Source organism: Pogona vitticeps, chromosome 12 (assembly GCF_051106095.1).
Source record: "Pogona vitticeps strain Pit_001003342236 chromosome 12, PviZW2.1, whole genome shotgun sequence".
NCBI lineage: Eukaryota > Metazoa > Chordata > Lepidosauria > Squamata > Agamidae > Pogona > Pogona vitticeps.
This window is the reverse complement of record NC_135794.1, coordinates 3,980,141-3,992,337: the sequence shown is the minus strand read 5'-3', so window position 1 is coordinate 3,992,337 and position 12,197 is coordinate 3,980,141.

Here is a 12,197-nt window from a genome sequence, read left to right as displayed (position 1 = left end):
GCGAGGAGAGTCAAGGAACCAAACTGGGGTCAGGAAGCCAGAGAGGAAAGCCCAACAGAAGGAGGTTTGCCCGAGGGCCACCCCTCTCCAGTTGGGAGCCGCCTTTGTGAGGTGAGTTTCCACGGATCTCCTGAAGTTGTGTTTTTTTTTGAAAACGGACCCGTTTCAGTTACCCGGATTTCTGGGCAGAAGGAGCGAGCCCATCGCTCCACTTCCCTAGGGTTGGCGTTTGGCTTGGAGAAAGGACTCCTCCCACGCCAGCCAGTGGGATCTTAAGAGGAGCTGGCCACCCCGCTCCAGCCTGGAGAAAAGGCCAGATCTTCCAGGCGAGAGGGCAGAGGCCGCCTGGAGAGGATGCTTGGCGAGTCATGGCATGGCTTTCTCATAGCGTGTGGGATGAGCGCACAGCCTCCCCCTCAACGGCCAGGACAAACTCCACCGTCTCCTTCTCATCAGAGATCCAACATAAACACAACCCCGGATTCGTTCCCGGGCCTGGAATCTGAGGAATGTGATCTCTCACCCCGTTGAGATATTTTTAAACAAACAGAGCCACGACACAGTGGAAACGAGGTCAAGCCATAGCACAATTGAGGAAACTATAGATCCTGAAATGGGGGGGGGCAGGTTTCGGACGGCAATGCTTGAACGGGAGGCCAGGTTGCACCCCCCCCCCATCTTTTGAGGGCCAGAATTCTCCAGTGGACATGCTGGCTGGGGATTCTGGGAGATGTAGTCCAAACAAAAATCACCAAAAATACCACAAAATTTTTGTTTTGATTCCTGATTCGTCAAGGCCAATGAATGATGAATAGCAAATTTACCATTTTTGTCTGTTGATGCCAGATGCAGGGGTAAGGGTATCAGGAGACAGGCATCTCGTTGTCTCCTGTGCTCCCAGAGGCATCTGGTGGGACCACGGTGAGATACAAGAAGCTGGACTAGATGGGCCCTTGGCCTGATCCAGCACAGGGCTCTGCTTAGGTTTTTATGATGAATCGATTCAATTTGATTTTTACTTAAAAACCCTATAAAACAAGCAAAGATAAGAGTTTCAAACCTCTAAGTTACACACCCACAAAGTAGGGGCCCATGGAGATTGCCCTTTTGCAACTGGCTTGGGGAAAACCAATCTTCCCCAAACTTGGAGGGATTGTAAAGGAGAGACAGGGGGAGTTTCTCCGTGATTTTGGCGTCTCCAGGTGCCTGGGGAGAATTTTCCTGGGGGGGCTCCTCTTTGCGAGTTTATAACACGGACAGGGGAAGCCCAAACGACACCAAACTTGGATCCATTATAGAGGAGAATCGGGGAAAGGTCCTCCTAAATTTCAGCATCTCTAAATGTTTGAGGAGCTGTTTTGTAGCCCAATGAATCGATGAATCTAAAATTGGTTTTTAAAAAATCATTCATTTGTATTCATGGGGGGGGACATTGATTTGTACAACTACAAATTGACAAATTAGCAAGTTTTGACAACATTTGCAATTCGTTTTCCAGTTTGTGCCCATCTGTAATGGTAGTCTTTAAGTTCCCATGAGATGTTTTCTAGGGTTTCTGGAAGTAGTTCTGACAATGACTTCCTCAATTCATTTCTCAGACACCTTCAGGAAGCAGGCTTGGGTACAAACTGCTGGATAGATCAGTGGTTTAGGTCTCTGGCTGTGGAGCCAGAGGTTGGGAGTTCGATCCCCCTCCCCCGGGCCTCCTTGAGAGGGGCTGGACTATAGAGTCCCTCCCAGCTCTGCAGTTCTAAGATTATTGTTGTTACTGTTATTGTTATTATTTGGGAAGCTGGTGAAAGCATCCGGGTGCATAGCAGGATTATTCCTCACCTTTGAAGATTAACATGTTTTGTGACTGGTTGTAAGCACAGAGGTTCTTCGATGTCAGATTTATCAAACATGACAGTGTTCCTGAATCACGTCTCTCCAACACTCATATGCTTTCAGCTTTAACCATGAGCCATCTATAACTGTCTACAGCAGTGGTTCCCAAACTTGGGTCATGTAGGTGTTCTTGGACTCCAGCTCCCAGAAACCCCGGCCAGCCCAACTGGTGGTGAAGGCTTTTGGGAAGTGCAGTCCAAGAACACCTGGGTCACCCAAGGTGGGGAACCAATGGTTTATAGGATCTGTTTGTGCCTGCCCCCGTCACCGCAGTGTGACTTGGTGCTCCACCACAAAAAGCCTTGGAATGGGATCCAGGTTAGTAAAATTCCTGATGAAGTTAGTAGAATTCCTGATGAACTTCAATAAACATCAATAAAAGGGAGAGGGAGAGTGGACAAAAATATCAAGGTGCTTTTCTAGGGAGAGAGCAGGGAGAACTTTGTTCCGCACATCAGATTTTTAGAAGACGTCGTCGCCATCAATGCTCCCCCCATCTTGGCAACCTTTTCCATATGAATGGAGTTGGTTTTCAAGTTTGCATATTTAGGATTCCAAGCCTAAGTGAATTTCCAGCTTATGCTTTGATTATGATTCGTCTGCGCAAGAAGCCCCTTTCATTCAAGAAATCGGAGACATCTAACCATGGCAGGGAAGGACATTCAAGAAGGGAGGCTTCTTGATTTCCGGGTACATTTTCCTTATCACAAGCCAGCATACATTCCTTGAGAGTTTGCAAACTTTCCGTGGGACATTCTGCGAGGGTCACGTGACGTTTCTTATTTCTCAGAGTTGCAGGTGGATGGGGGCAGTTACTAAAGGGGCAAGAGGTAAAAATTAGAGATTGTTTCCTGAGAAGCTGCGTGACTGTTTTGCAAAAATCATTGATTTGGGGAAGCAGATCAGCAAGCTATGGGCGAGGGTTTCAAATCAGTAACTGTGGATTATTCATTATTTAAAATGTTTTAACCCCGCCTTTCTCCTTAGAAAAGGACCCAAGGCAGCTAACATCCTTGAAAGACAATATTTAAAGCTGAAAAGAATTATGCCACAGTGGTTTACATCATGAAAAGGCAACTTTTCGAGCAAAGAACAGAGGGCATAAAGAGGCAGCTGACATCATTAAAGGGCTAAAAAGGCATATTAAAGCTAAAAGAATAGGTAGGGGGGAAAGAAACAAATGCCACTGTGAGAGATGGTAAACGCAAATAGTGTTAAAGACCCAGTCGGAGCCGCAATGTATAACACAATCTGTCTAAAAGTTACTCAAGTAGCCGGCCGTGAGGCCAGTTATTCAGGCTACCGGTCAGTGAGGGAAAGCTTGCCTCAAATCTTTGCCTGCTTTTGGAAAGACAGCAAAGGTGGGGCCAGGCTGGCCTCCAGTGGGAGGGAGTTCCAAAATTAGGGTGGTTCTTGCTCTTATGGGCCATCAAGCTACCCTTGACTGATGGTGACCCTAGGAACGAGTAATCTCCAAAATATCCAGCATCTTCAATGCTCAGCTCTTAGAAACTCAAGCCTGCGATCCATCTAGCCAGCCCTAGTTAACAGTCTGGCTGCATCGCTTTGGACCCGCTTAAGTTTCCGAGCATTTGCCAAAGGCTGCCCCATGTATAATGCATCGCAGTAATCCAGCCATAAGGCATCTCCGAATGTCCATGCAAAAAAAATTAAAACACGACCACCGTTTTGGTTTTTCAAGCACAAGTCAAAAGGGGGCTGAGGTCCAGGGAGGTTGGCCAGCCTTTGGCACCAAGTCCTGAGACAGAGCTATTAAAAACAAGCTTTTCCCCCCAGTCTAAAAAATACACTTTGAACCAGAATAAATTGGATGGGGTGTGAATGGCTTCCAAGAAATAAATTGCACACGCTCTCAAGTCAGAACTGACTCAGACCAACCTTCATAGGGCTTTCAAGGGAAGTGAGATATTTAAAGTGTGGTTTCTTTTACCCATTCCAGTCCCCCCCCCCGTGAGTTTTCAGGACTGAGTAGGGATTCGAACCCAGGTCTCCAGAGTCCAAGTCTATCTCTGAAAAATAAATCTATCCCATTTTAACTCTTTACAACCTGCATTTTCTCTTGTGCGGTGTGTTTCCTTCCCCAAGGCAGGTGTGAAGTTCTATCCCAATTCAAAAGAACAGGCAAAATATTCCCCCCCCCCCATGCGCCTGGTGTCTATTAAGGCATCGACTGGGTATAAAACAGCCCCTGCAGGCGCATGTCGAGTGTTTCCGGCACGCAGGCTGTTCGGCTGACCAGCTCTACCGCCTGGCCACCTGCCTGGAATTTCAGGGCCACTTCAAAAACTTTCCTTAGACCGCTTCCGCCCTTCTATGAATTCCCCTCCGATGTATTTAGCCGCTCGGCCCCGGCCAAGAAAGAAGTTCATAAAATCAAATTTTATCTGGAAAACTCATGTTTTGGACTTTTTGAAATCCACTGCCTACATTGTTTTGCTTTTTCAGGATACGAGCGTGGCCAACCCTCGCTTTCCCTCTTCCTGTTAAGGGGTGTAAATAAGACCAAGAAAGAGAGAGAGGGAGAGAAGTAACATAAAGAGCAGCAAATAAGTTTCCCTGGTCAGCTGGTCAACGAGACATTCGGGCACAGCTTGAAAGGGCCATCCTGGGTAATAAACTTGAAGCCCACCTGACCTACCTCACCAGGTGGCCTTCTAGATGTTGCTAACTTCAGCTCCACGTACGGCAACCCCGTGAATGAGTGATCTCAAAAATGTCCCGTCCTCCATTGCCCTGCTCAGCTCTTACAAACTCAAGCTGTTGGCTTCCTTTAGAGAGTTGATCCATCTTGCATTGGGTCCTCCTCTTCTCCTGCTGCTTTCCACCTTTCCCAACATTATTGTCTTCTCCAGGTAATCCTGCCTTCTCATGATGTGCTCAAAGTAAGACAACCTCCCTTTCAACATTATTGTGTTCCAAGATAGTTCAGGCTTTGACTTTATCTTGGTTACTGGTGGATGGATGGACGGACCATCACCCCAACCGAGAAAGGTTTCCCCCCTCCCCAGCCGAACCTACGCAAGGCAGCACACAACGCTGAAATATCTCCAGCGCTTCTGGGTTTATCCAAGCAGCAACCTGTTGACTCATTACTTGATAACAAATTGAGATACAGTGGTGCCTTGCTTTACGATTGCCCCGCATTATGACGAATCTGCTTTATGACGATCTTTTTGCGATCGCAATTGCAACCGCAAAACGATGGTCTAAATGGGGGAATTTTGCTTTGCGATGATCGGTTGGGGTGCTTCTCATTGGCCTTGCATGAGAGATTGATATTTTCCCAACAGAGATTAGGTTGGGAATTTAAGGGATGAGGCTGGTGTTTGTGATCAGGGTTAGGATTAGGCTGGAGCTAGGTGTACAGATAGGGCTATGGCTAAGACCAGAGGCTACGTAGAACTAGGGCTAGGGCTAGGAGCGGACACCAATGAACGATTGAGTTGTCCAATGATCTCCTTGAATGATGTTTTTCACAAGTGTTTCATCAATCTATTTGTTGGTATCGACAGCCTTCCTTTTCTGATTACATTCAAGAGTATGATCCTCCCACCCCCTGCAGCGATCTACTCAATAAAAGCACTCTATAAAGCACATTGACCCACTTTCTGAAGCCGCACTCACTCCGATGGCTATTGGCTTATCAAGTCAAAGGGTCGTGCACCCACAGGAAAGATAGGGTCCCAGGAACAAGGCACACCGGTCTTCAAAGCATTTCTATCTGGCTGCTAGAATCAAACAGGTAAAGCCCTTACGCCGAACCCTTCTCAGTAGGCCAGCCTACAACTGCACTCGGATGCTTTATGCATGCTGTAATTGCTAAAGTATCTTTTGGAGCACTGTCAAACATACTGAAGGACATTTATGTCTTGCTTATATATCCTGACGAGAATTACCTTCTTGGCATTTAACTCAGTGGAAGGACGGTCTACCCGGCAACTTCAAAAGCTGTCTTCACAGCTTTGAGACATTCCCCATTTTTATTTTGCCACAGGTTTTATTTCAGTTTCGTATACCACAGAGTTTTTATCCTTAACAACTGGTTTTTTTCCCTTTCTTTCTTGGTTTTATTAATCACTATCTTCTTAACTGTTTTTTAAAAATTCTTTGCATTTTAAAAAAATGATTGCAATTCAAACAAATTTTAAGCCTTGCACATGTATGTTATAAATGGCTCAGAGAACCCTTGGTGATCAAGAAACCCCAATTTAAGCGCATGCACACGTGCGCGCACACAGCTGGAGAACAAAGGATACCCACCACTGCAGTAGCATTTCCAAAGACTCAACGAATTCGCAGAAAAACACATATATTTTATTTATTTGGCAATGTGTTTTTTTATTGCACTCCTCCTGTGAGGTGACGGTGGAAGCTTAAAATGTTCTCGTTCTCTCTGCCATGGATTTTGTACTCGTCAACCACCTAGTGGGATGGGTTAAGCGTGCGTGCGGTCCAATTTCTTATGAGACCAAGAAGAAATCAAACCTGGCTCCATTTGGCACGGCTCAAAGACTCTAACTATTGCACAACACTGCAGAGAGAAAAGGGCCTTTTTAGATCCCTTTTTTAAAAATCCCTTTTAGATCCCACTTTTATATCACAAAAGTGACCCTCTGGAAGAACAGGAAGGGCAAATCAGAGGTTGCCCATCCCTGCTGATTTCATTACCAAGGTTTTGGGAGTTTGGGACCAACCAGTCTCGGTCAGTTCCATGGTGTCACGGCACAAAGGCCGTCCCAGAAAGACATGAATGGAAGAGACAGGGTGAGGCCAACATGCGCAACCCAGTCTGGCGCATGACTCAAGTTCTGGCTTCAACGGGAGGAAATTCAGCGGTCTGAGCAAACCTTGGTTAAAGCTAGTCTTTGGCTACGGAAAAGCTTTTGCCGTTTGGCTCCTTCACCGATGACGTGGGCCTCCTTGCTCTCTGGGCGATGCCATCAGAAAGGAATTTAAAATGAAGGAGAAAGAGGAGGGAAGGAGGGGAGATGGGTCTGGACGGTCTTTGTTTCCTGCCCATAAAGGTGCCAGACTCTGGACATGTACAACCTGCTCTGAGCTGTCATTTCTGAACGAAGGCGTGCCCTTCCGACCGCTCCCTTCTGGGTCAGGAGAAGGCTCGGCTTCACCCCCTCCGGCAAAGAAAGGAACTGCAAAATTGCCAAGGGCTTGGCACAGCCGTGCCCAGACGGGCAACAGCCCAGTTCCTTTGTGTGTGTGTGTCGGTTTGTGCGTTGCAAACAAGATCACAGGCGAACGTGGAATCGGCCTCTGCATCTCCCTGGGTGCCAAAGAAAGAAGCTGATTGTTTGAGGTTTTTCCAACCAGCCGATCTCACTGCCCGGAGCCAGAGCCTGGGAGGGCGCACGTCTCAGCCTGTGGCTGGGTTCCGGATTGGTCACATACCTTGCTTCTGATGTAATGCTCCTTGCCATATTGCAGCCCGGAGAGAATTGCGAAGGTTTAGCGTTTTTTCTCCTTCTTCTTCTCCTGGGTGGTTCAGAAAGCAGCTCAGCTTCACAAGGCTTAAAGGCAAGCTAGCCTCCTGGAGGAGGAACAGACACAGACTGGCGCTCCAGATATTTCTGGACAGCAGCTCCCCTCTGCCTAGGTGGCATAGCCGAGGAGGAGGAGGAGAGCTGGACGTTGAAAGCCCACATTTCGAAGGCTGCCCTGCACCCACCTCTTCACTCACACAGCCTTTGGGACAGCAGATCCTAAACAGTGGGGTGTGTCGTTTTCTTATATTTGGGTAGTTAAGCAGCTAGTTGGGCTGGTAGGAAAGCTCAAGGATTTAGGTCTCTGGCTGCAGAGCAAGAGGTTGGGAGTTCGAATTCCCCACTGCTGTGCCTCCTGGGAGGAACAGCCAGCCTGGGTGGCCTTGGGCAAGCTGCAAAGTCCCAGGGATCTCCCCGGAAGAAGGGAATGGGAATCCACTACCTGGAAAAAAAAACCCCAAAAGGGTCACCATGAGTCAAAACTGACTTGATGGCCAATGGTTATGATTAAACAATTAATTATGGGAATGTATATCCTCCTTCCCTTTCAGAGAGATAGATACTGGATCAACTGATATATTTTTGCTTTATGGTGAATGGAGAGAGCAGAGAGGGAGGGGTTCATAGCGAGAGTGACCTGGTCAGCAACATCGCCTTTTCTGAGAATTCAGGTCCAAATCCTGACACCTAAGGACAGGCCCCTGTAATGATGCAGAATTCAGCAAAATTTGCAAAATTGTGTGTGTGCTTGAGAAACAAAACACACAACAAGGCACTTAAACACTAATACAGTAGGATTGCCATACGCATGAGATCAATACCTGTGGTTTCAGTTAGCTACTGCCTGAAAAATATTAAATTAACAAAATCCAAGGAATATGCATTTCCAAAGTGTTTTACCAGAACTGGCCACTGGAGGGAACCAGAGACTATGTTATATACAGTGGTGCCTTGCAAGACGATTTTAATTCATTCCGCGAAAATCGTCGTCTTGTGAAAAAATCGTCTTGCAAGGTTCCCTATGCATCGATCTAAACAAAAAAGTCTTGCGAAGCATCGGTATTAAAAAAAAGTATTGCAAAGCACGGTCATTAAAAAAAAACATGTTGCGAGGCACCATAGTGATCGCAAAAACCAATTGTCTTGCGGGTTTTTGTCCCACGAAGCAATCGTCTAGTGAGGCACACTGTAGAGTGTTTGCTATATCCACGGTTTTCAGCTTCTGAGGGGGAATATGGAACTGAGCCCCCATGGTTACTGCGGTCCTACCCTACAGGGGTTTCAGCAATGGCAGCTGCTTCTGAAGACGTGCGAGATAACGAGAAAGAGAAGGCTACTTCTGAGCATGTCTCAACAGCACGAGCTGAAGCCATGGGAATGGGAAGACAAAACACAAGGGTGGCCAACGGGACAGCATCTCATTGCTTGAGAGCCCTAGTCCAAAAAAGTCATGCTTCTCAGCCCTGGACAGTTGCAGAGCCTCCGTCTGCAGGCAGGTTTCATTGCCGGCACCTGCAGATAAGGCTAGGAAAAGATAAAGCCCTAAAAAACCCTGTTGCTGCCAGTCAGAGCCCGCAATACTGGGTGAGAGGGACGTACGGCATGATTCTCTGTAAGGCAGCTTCCTGAGTTCAAAAGGTGGAAGGCTAGAAATGTCGTGGGGTTGTGTGTGTTTTTCTGGGGGGAGGGGAGGGACTTTGGTCCCTTGGTCTTTTGACCTTGACTTTAATACTGGATCCAACCAGCTATTTTGAGTGAGAACAGGAGGAGGAGGTCGGCAGGCATGAGATGTTTTCGACAACGTTTTTCTCTTATCTCTGCACTCTTCCAGGCCCAAGGTCAACACAGCCATGCAAAACATCCTTCGGAGAAGTTCCTCGCCAGAAAAACATGTTCCAGAATAATGAGCAAAGAGCCCCAGAGGTCAACAAGAAGGAGAAACGAGAGTCCCACGATGATGATGGATGACTTCCTCCTTCTGGTGCCTCCAGGACTGGCTGCTCGGCTGGTTGAAAACAGGGTTCCAGCCAGATTGCCTTGGCCTTGGTTGCTGGGGGAAGATGGGGGTTGTAGTCCAGCACATCACCTGGGGATGATGTACCCTGTAGTCTCTCACACAGCTGGAGAGGCCCGGGATGGTGGAAGACCTCTCTCCAGAATCTCCAGAAAAGGAGGGGCTTTTCTATAGCACCTGCTGTTTGGTCATCTGTGGACTGGAGACATCGCTTGAAATTTCCAGGATCCTCCTGCACGCGATGCATCTGCTCACCTTGCAGTGATTTTGGAAACTAGGTTTCCTCAGATCCGATCTGGGTTTACGGCAAGATCCAGACTCAACAGGTATCTCCAGTTCCTAGGTGACCAAGTCATAGGTGGCTTTCCTGGCCTACAGACTCAACCCGGCTAAGGATTCTGGGACTTGTATCCCCAACAAATATATTTTGTCAAGTTCTGAACCCCGAGGCTGTGGCTCATCATCCTTCTGGGTCGCTGTGGTTGCAGCTGTTGTCTGACAGACAAGCAAATGCCTAGTTATGCACTGGCAATAAAGCGAGCAGCTGGCCAAGGGTGGGGAAACTCTTCCGGCGTGAGGGCCGAATTTAGAAGCTCTCGGAGGCCACGTTCCAAAGGCGGGTATGGCCCAGGAGGACCAATTTTTGGCCTGAAGCTCCCACCGCCAGTAACCTTAACCCTTGGTAGAAGCATCGTAGCCTTTTAGAACAGGAAGGGAACCTCCAGAAAAGATGAGATGCCAACGAGAACTTAGCAATGACAAGGAAGAGTCGTCTGTGGAAATCTGGAGGACCAGAGGGGGAAGCCTGGAAGGCCGGATTCTGTCCCAAGGGTGGAAGTTCCCCACCCCTGCCCTCGGTCTTGCAGAACTCAAGATTCAGATGAGGTCTATGGCTCGCCATGCTTGAGAGCAAACCCTTGGCCAACGTGGTACCACCCTACCGGACCGCCATGTTGTTTTAATCAGTGAGGCAGCGAAAGCAGGAGACGCTCCGAGACGCTTGGCAGGCTGACTCGTGCGTCGCGTCCACACGCCGTCGTCCATTTGGCTAGCTCAGAGGTTGTACAGGCACGGCGAGGAAGGGGACCCTCGAGGGAGGTCGACGGGAGAGCCAACAATCCCCCAGGGAGCCTCTTAATCCGGACAGAAGAGCAGACACGGGGGGGGGGGAGGTATGGGAGCTGAAGAAAAACCCGCTCTGTTGACCTGGCGAGGCTGGAGGTGGGTAAATCTTGGCTTCGGGAGGAATGCCTGAAATCGTGCCAAGGCAGTCCAAGGGGTGGGAGAGTCGTACGCATGAGGACGGATGGAAGAGCAACAATCCCGAAGCTGCTTAAGCTAAGAGAGAGAGAGAGAGAACTGAAAGATTGGATTTTAAAAAGTAATAACATGCCCAGGGAGCTTTTTTGTCTGCTCCACGGCTGGCTGGCTCAACCTTCTGTTTCCTTTGAGTGTCAGCCAGGCGGCTCACTTCTTTGTCCAAGTCTTAAGCTTAGAATGGGAAGAAAGGAGTCGTTTTTTGATAAAGGGGTGGAAGGACAGCCCGGAGGCGTAAGGGGAGAGCCGTCCTCCTCACGCCCTCTGACTCCTTCAGAGATGGCATCAATGGGGTGGGAAGAGCTTTGCTATGGAAAAGTACCAGCCTTGCAGACCCCCCCCTCCCCAGTTCCCAGAATTGCAAGTGTGTTTCTGGACTACAACTCCCAAGATTCCACAAGTAACCCAGGCCTGCTAAAGGATGTTTTCCAGCTTGGGCCCTTCCAAGCCCGAACCGTAGGAAATCCCATCAAAAGCAAAAACGATCCCATTGGAGTGGGTGTGGAAGCACTAAATACACAAAGGATTTTCGTGGCTTACTCAGCCACTTCGTTTATGTGTTGCCGGTTCGTTACTCTTCAGGATGGAGTCGCACCCATTTGGAAGTGATTTTTCTCGAACTGACATTTGTGGCTCTCTTTTTTAAAAATTCTGCCACGCGTGCAGTCTCTAGGGTGTCCTGGCTTTTGGGGACGTTTTTGGATAAACAGGGTAGAGAGCCAGAGGTTGGGGAGTTCGATTCCCCTCTTGTGCTTCCTTGACAGAGTCTGGACTTGATGATCTACAGGATCCCTTCTAGCTCTGCAATGCTCAGCGGGTGATGACGATGATAATGATGATCCTGCCCTAACACTGAACATAAGTCTCCCTGATCTCAATGGGACAAACAAGTCACCACTGATCTCCGCGAGAAACGAGTGCAACCTCCGAAGCCACAATCCATCCCAGGAAATAAATATTTGCCTGACGGACCCATGTAAATTGATGACACGGTTCGCAGCATGCCTTCCCATTAGCTGTGATTGTGTGTGTGCACAAACGCTGTGCTAGAATCCCATCTCTGGATCACGGATGTGTTTTCAGCTTCTACGGTTGCGCTAAAGCCCTCGAAACCCACTGCCTGGATTCAATGCCCTAAAGATCTACTGCTGAGAAATGCTGTAAGACACAACACACACAAGGGAAGGAGTGGCTTGCATGGACACTTCCCTCGCTCACTCGCTCTGCTGCATCACTTAAGCTCTATGCTCAAGTGTACCATTTTGGGGCATCAGCCCTCCCCAAGAGCCAGGCCACGAAGAATGGGAACTAGGAGGAAGGACGGCCAAAGAGCCCGAAAAACCCACAACAACCAACGAGGAGGAATGTTAAACAGAAACAGACTTGTCCAAACCTCTGCTTTTTCTTTATTCATCTCCGGTTCCCAATGTTGTTTTTAGCTGTCGCTGGCCGAAGGTTCT